Raw genomic sequence first — 7645 nt, forward strand, 5'->3', positions numbered from 1 at the left:
TGTGAGTCCAATGACCAGAGGGAGAGTGTTCGTGAAAACCACTTGGTCCGCTTTTGTCCTCCTGGGAGCGGTCGCCTCTGAAAAGCTGCAGAAAGCCTGTAATCAGATTAAAGGTAGCCGGGTAGGGGAGGAGGGATTTCTGAGGAATTGCAAAAAGATCGTGGAAGTTCTCTAATCAGTACCTGTCATTGAACTGCAGAAGAGGGGCTAAATAACGCAGCAGGAGGGGAGGCGGGAGCCAAGCTCGAGGGACAAATTGGTCTGTTGTTAGAGGGGGATAATGGGACAATGAGGGAGGGGGATATAATCAGTGAGTATAGAGTGAGATAGAAAAGGTGCAATAGGAAAAGAAGGCGGCCGAAGGACTCCAAAGGCATAGTCCTTGTCACATCCTGCCCTGGTAATTATATCACCTTTGTGAGGTGACCGGAGAAGGTTGCATCTGGCCTTTTAGATGGACTACCTATATTTTTTTCTCTCCAGGAAGTCTTGCTTGGCTCACATTAAAGTGCTGCATTCATGGTCTAACAAATTTAAGTTAAGCTCCTTGCAGTCCACAGATGGTAAACGCTGAGTTTTTACCATGGGACATCCGACAGAGCGAGCGCTCTGTAGGGTCCATCTCACAGACAACAAATATCACTGAAGGTCAATTACAGGTACTACTATTTTATTCAGTTGACAAAAGTTCATTTGTTGGGGTCAAAGGGGAAAGTCTCAGGGGTGAAGACCTCTGCTGGCAATGGTGAGCAGGATAACCAGAGAAATCACTATTCATAGCAGCGCAGCGCTTTGATTTGTGCACAAAGGCCACTAGCTCCCTGCTTAGATTGAAAGAAATTGAAATTTGAACTGCTTTTAAACATGTGTGAGGGATCCAACCTGAATTGATTTTACTAATTGCCAGGCTCCACCTGGCCCTAAGCCCTCATTAGTGCACCAGAGATAGTATTTGATTATAATAATAAAAGGAAAATCTCAATATGCCATTGTTTTCTGGTTTTTAATTCTTGTTGCCAATATTTAAGTTGATCATCCTAGCACTGCTACTAAATTGCACATCCTCTTTACATAATGGTTTTTAATCTTAATCCAAAGTGTATTTTGCACTTTGTACAGTTTTAATTATTACTTTTATGGGCAGAAAGAACACAAAAAAAATGCAAACTCTTCACTGGTTCTTGTTGGTCTGCCATATTTTAGTTTTGTTAAATTATTACAGCACATTGGCTTATAATTCAGGGAAAAGAGGGATGCATTGCACACAGTTTTGAATTACATTGACATTAAATATATAAAGTATGTTTCCTCTTGAATCCATTCATGTATCTGGTATAAATTTGCATGTTACAATTTTTAGGCACAGATGTTTCAGAACCAAAATAACAAATTCTGATTCTAAACTAATTTTAATTTATTCTGACAAAAGTAATTGTAACCATTAAAGAATGTTTTCTACTCTTGTCACCAAAACTCTTTAAAAAAAACTTTGTCGTGTTCGACAGAAGTCAGACAAACCAAACAAATATGAGAGGACACACATGAGTGTACTTGTGTGTTGTAACTGTACATTCTAAAAACATGCTCGACAAACCTGTGCTCTTTGTTCCATTTCTCTAAATTCATTTCTATTTAGGAGTATTTTCTGTTTTTATCTGAGGCACATACATCTGTTTTCCACACGTTTAGAATGTCATTATGCCCTTTGTCTACAAATGTGGAAGCCTTTGAATGAAGCATTATGTGAATGACCTTGAATTATATTAGTTAGAGTCTGGACTTAATTGAGCAGGTTTTTTTCTCTTCACAATTCTTAAAGGAATAACTTTACTTGTCAGTAAAAGTACGAACAATAAGTAGGTATTTGAAAATGATGCAGCGTAAGCAAACAGTTGACTGTATCAGTTGCTCAAAAGCATCTCTGTGCCTAATTCATCAGCAATTTGAAGAGGAGAATAAATCATTTCTTCAGTTTCCATACTATTATTTCCACACTTTAAACGCTTGCTGTGAATCATCACCAGACACCATCAGCTCCAACCAAGTTCAGGATCATGAGACTCGCTGACAGAAAGAGGGCGGTAATCTCACACTCCATGATGAGACAAGTGCAAATGAGGGAGGAAAGTCACGGTGAAAAAAAGGAGGGAAATAGAGGGACAGGAAAGGAGGGAAGAGAAATGATTCTCCTGGGAAGGGAGGGTGTTTGGGTGAAAAGCAACAGCATATGTATTGTTGGGGGCCCTGACTCCCTGCCTCGCAACCATGGAGAACTCCCTGTTCCCACGGTTTGCTCAACAAACAAATGCACCCCCCCCAAACACACACACACACACACACACACACACACATATATACACACACACACACACACACACACACACACACACACACACCACCGCCATGCTCCTGCACGCAGTGGTGATGTCATTAATTACCATCAAAATGAGCATGACAGCAAGCAAGTGTGCGTGCATCTGCCAGCAATGCTTTATGGTGAGTGTGTGTGTCTGTGTGTGTATGTATGTGAGTTTGGATGTGTGTGTGTGTGTGTGTGTGTGTGTGTGTGTGTGTGTGTGTGTGTGTGTGTGTGTGTGTGTGTGTGTGTGTGTGTGCATGGGAGAGAAAAAGAAATGAGAAAGAAAGAGACCATTGTCCATTCTCAGATAAAGAAATCTCCACTGAAGCATTGTAAATGGAAAAGGCAGAAAAATGGAGCGACTTGGTGGATCTTTGAGTGAGAGCTGGGCTGTCACATCTCGTCAGAGACTGACAAAACCTGATGTGCACACACACGGTCCTGCTCCGCTACAGGGACACTGTTCACTGTGATTGTGAGTGCTGCTGATGAAATCCAGACACTTCCCTCCAAACCTCATTGGTGCACGAATTATTTTTTTTGTGTAAATAAATGCCCTCTTTGTGTACGCTTTGTGTGTAAACTTGTGCTTTTCTTTCAAAAACTATTTGACTTGAGTAATTTGTGGGTCGCCATCGGAGCAGAAACACTTCAATGACAATACTCGTACTGATATGCAGTTCAGAAGGTAATGGTTACCAAGGCGACCCATTGATTCATATTGGAGTAAAGTTGCACTTTCATCGGTGAGAGACGGTGTGAACTTCCATCGCAACGCTGTCATGAGTATTTGTGAGGTGGTTTAATACACCCCTCAATAGCTTGTGAGAAGTTGTAACCATAGCAACAAATATAAGCAAATCCACTGCTTTTCTTACCAGAATCTCTTCCTGTTTCACTCATATTTATGTGAATAATGTACAGGCCAGTGAAGCGTTTGTAAAAGTTCAGTCACTTTTAAGAACACTGTCTTTGCCAATTTACCAACGCCATCATTGAACAGCCTCCCCAGCCTCATCAGTTTCTCTGGAGTCATCAGCCACCACCGCCACAAACAGTGTCTCACTGATGATGCCCTTCAATCACAATACTGTATCTCTCAAGTGCCAAAGAATTAAAAAAAATATTTTTTCATCTACTGCAATAAACAATTATCTTAACTTCAGTCTCTGGCCTCTCCTGGTGGGTATGAACTATATGCTGCGATTATTAATAAATGTCATGTTTCATCACACTTAGATTATGTTTTACCTTTTGTACAATGTCCTGATTAAAACAAACCACACTTTTTTCCCCTTGTTTTAGCACTTCAGGTTTAACTTGAAAGACTTTGCATGTATATAGCAGCAGAAACGCTTTCTTGATCTTTTGGATTTGAATGAACAATCAGCTTCACACGTGGAAAGTTATAGTTGTCTAACACTAAAGTCAAACTAAACATGAGGCACAGACAAGTTTGAGTCAGAAGATGAAAGTTATTTGTTAGTTATAGTGTTTTTACAGGACTCCATAGAACTCCAGTAGTTGTCGAGACATTTCGCTCAAAATACCAAATGTGAATTTAATGATAGCAGTAGAGACGGCAAGGCATCGTCAAATTAATGATTATTGATCGTGTGTGTGTGTGTGTGTGTGTGTGTGTGTGTGTGTGTGTGTGTGTGTGTGTGTGTGTGTGTGTGTGTGTGTGTGTGTGTGTGTGTGTGTGTGTGTATCCACTTGTTGTCCAGCCTTCTTGGCATGGTATAGATGGTGGTATGGAGCATCATTAGAGACCTTTAGTTTTTCATGGCATGGGCCTCATTGAGCTCTGTTTGTGCACTGAACCAGTCTGGTAACGTAGATAATCATCAGATGGATGGATGGGATTCCTCTCCATCAAAGTTTTCACAGATAATTGCTGCTATTTGATGCCCACTATTCAAAACTGTTAATTAGAAGGTTTGATTGGGACGTGACTAGTTTAGAAACAAATGTGTGCTTTGTTGCTGCATACACAAGGCCTCACTGGTATGTATCTGCGGAGCTGGATAGATGTTTTTTCTTTTTTTTTTTGCATGTGCTCTAAACTTTGATGAGGTCTTTGTTTCAGGACAAGTGTCTTCTCAGTCTGATGTGTCTCCCATCCTCCAAACTCATAACCATACCATTGAGTTCAGACAATGCTTTACATTGTATGTGCAATTTTTTTTTTACTTTTTTCACATTTATTATTATTATTATTATTATTATTATTATTATTATTATTATTATTATTATTATTATTATTATTATTATTATTATTATTATTATTATTATTATTATTATTATTATTATTATTATCATTATTATTATTATTATTATTATTATTATTATTATTATTATGGCCACGAACAAGGCCTGGCGGCCATCACATAAATATTAACAATTTTAATCACCATCATTGTAATTATCGGTGCTGTTACTCTAGAAGTTATAAATACTCACAACGTTTATTGGCATTGCTGTTGCACATTTATGTGTCCAATCCCCCTATGCTCCTCACTTCTTACCTTGGATGGATGGATGAATGGATGGATGCATAGATGGATGCATAGATGGATACATAGGTGTATGGTCAAAATGAGGCCAAGGAGAAAACAATGGGACAACTACTGGGAACAGTTTATACTTCTAATTTCCAGCAGGTGGCGACAAAGCAGCAGCGACACAGGCTGGTCAATCACTAATTCAAATCTGTTTATGGGTCGCTCTTTAGTGTATAAGTTTGAAACAGTTTTGTTTTAATTTTTTCGATTTATTAATTTTCACTTTTACTACTCATTCACTTACATTAGATAATTACGTCATGAAATACAATAAATATCCCAAAACAATTGCTTTACTCATGTAATTTGCTGTCAGTCAGCAGTACATCATCCTTTTGTTATACCTTTCTGCAGTAAGAGAAATCTGCTGGTGTTATCTGCAGGAACCACCACCCCTCAAAACATCTGGATTCTATGCAGTAATAAGGAAGTCTAGAGCTCAGAGGTAACAGGTAGTTTTGATGCGTATGTGACAGTTACCACATTCTGCACCTCAAGCTCAATGCTATTCAATCAGATGAATGGAGGTTGCTGTTAAATTACCTCTAATTACAGATTGGACTCACTGTAATTTTTTATTTTGTGTCCGAAGCAGGGATCAAAAATCTGGTATCAGAATCAAGTAGTTTGTACCTGTTCATGGATATTCTTTAGTCTAATGTCATTTCTTCCAGAACTGTAATTTACGTTTTTTATTCCATTTCTTCCATTTTTTTTGATTATGATTATTTATCTACATTTGTTTTTAACTGACCTCATATTTTAATAATAACTGGTTCTGTGAATGATCACAGTCTATTTGTTTTGCAAAGTAATTAGCTTGCATGCATTCTCATGCATAGTCATGTTATGTCATTTTAACAAATGAATCAGTGCATGCTGTGAAGCTGCAAAGAAAACAGATAAAATGGTGGTGATGAATCTTTGGCAAAATGTATTTTTACAAACACAAAGACAACAGTTAAATCTAAAAACTTACAATAATAATAAAATTGCAGTGTGCTTAAATTAAAATCATTTGAAAAAATATTTTCTAATTGCTAGAATTTGGGGATTCTGCAAAGAACCTGGTGTAACACAACAGCAGATTCTTAAATCTGCCAAAAATGACGAATGCATATGAAGCAACAGGCAGGGAATGCCTAAAACAAACTGTAGAGGGGCTCCTAAACAAGAAATCAGACAGAGACATGAGATATAATAAATTGGTTCGTATGGGAGAGGTAAAGCCTGTTTGAGTGGTTGGGGAGCCTCACAGCAGAGCTATTCATGTCTGGGGAGATGGGTTAATAGGTTGGGGAAGTTCACAGGACCTGAATGTATTCTTATGCAAATGCTGAGTACAAGACCTAAAGCTCACTGAGTTGGAAGATGTAAATGACTGGACGATCATCAGCAGCCTTCCATGGACATAAGCGTGGTCCACAGCTGTCTACTGTTCATTTATAAGTCATGGCCAATGTCGGGTTTGCCTCTGAACTCAACGCTTCCTACTTTGAGAGCAGATATGAGGCGATGTTGAGGAGGGCCACATTTGCAATTTCACACAAAGGGTCTGAAAAACAAATCATATTAAATTCTTGGAGACAAAGCCAACGATGCACCAGATCAGAGTTTGAAGCAGTCTAATTAATGTAAGGACAAGTATTAGTTTATTGTTTATATTATCTCCACAGCAACCTGAAGATGATGCTTTTGACTCTCAGTCACTCCCATTTCAATGGACTACCTCTATCTTAATGTCTTGATGAAATCTGAGCACAGTTAATGAACCATTGCAGAATGATACGCGCACTTCCCTTCTCTGAAGCACTTACATGTGCATCACTCTTGTTTGCTGACATGCTCAAATGTGATAAAGTCATTAGAAGCACAGGATAAAATTAGATGTTCAGTATACTGTAGATATGTATGTATATATAATGGTTTTATTTATATACTGTGTGTATATATATCTAAATAAAATGATTATGCACATGCTCATATCTACATATATATATATATATATATATATATATATATATATATATATATATATATATATATATATATATATTTATTTATTATTTTTTTACAAATATATAGGAGGGGACATATCTCCCCACCTATATATTTGAATGAGCTCACTTGAAAACCTCACACTGTAACACTTTTTAACTCCACCCACTACCTGTCAATCAAATGCCCAACCAATCACGGTGCATCTGCCAGAAGGAATCACGTGAACAATATGGCGTAACGCATCGGGCAGCAACGCTTTTTGTTGCAGTTACGCCTTTTGTCCACACAACAACACAGATATCTGGGACGAAAATGGTGGCCAGGTCTGCGTTGTTGTGTGAACACGTAACCAAACATTTTTCTATCTGGGGGAGTCTCCCTGCGAAGAAAACCGCTGTGACGTTATTGTGTGTGACCCGTGTTTATATGTACACACAGAACATACAACAGCTCCACGTCGAAGACGCTGACAGTTGGATATTTGTTGATTTGTTTCTTTCTGTTTGAGTCATAAAGTTTATATATTTATGTTTTCAATCATTCATTCATCATTCATTCCCATGTAATGTAGAAATCACTGTTCACGTAGTAAAGTAATCTAGAAGGACTATGTGCCAGCATACATGACATCATCGTGTCTCACGTTGTCTTGTAGCAAAAGCTTGGCTAACATCAGTTGGCTTTTGTTGAGCTGGATCTCTCCACGTTAGCAGTGCAGCGT

This window comes from Antennarius striatus, chromosome 1 (genome assembly GCF_040054535.1).
Source record: "Antennarius striatus isolate MH-2024 chromosome 1, ASM4005453v1, whole genome shotgun sequence".
NCBI classification, from domain to species: domain Eukaryota; kingdom Metazoa; phylum Chordata; class Actinopteri; order Lophiiformes; family Antennariidae; genus Antennarius; species Antennarius striatus.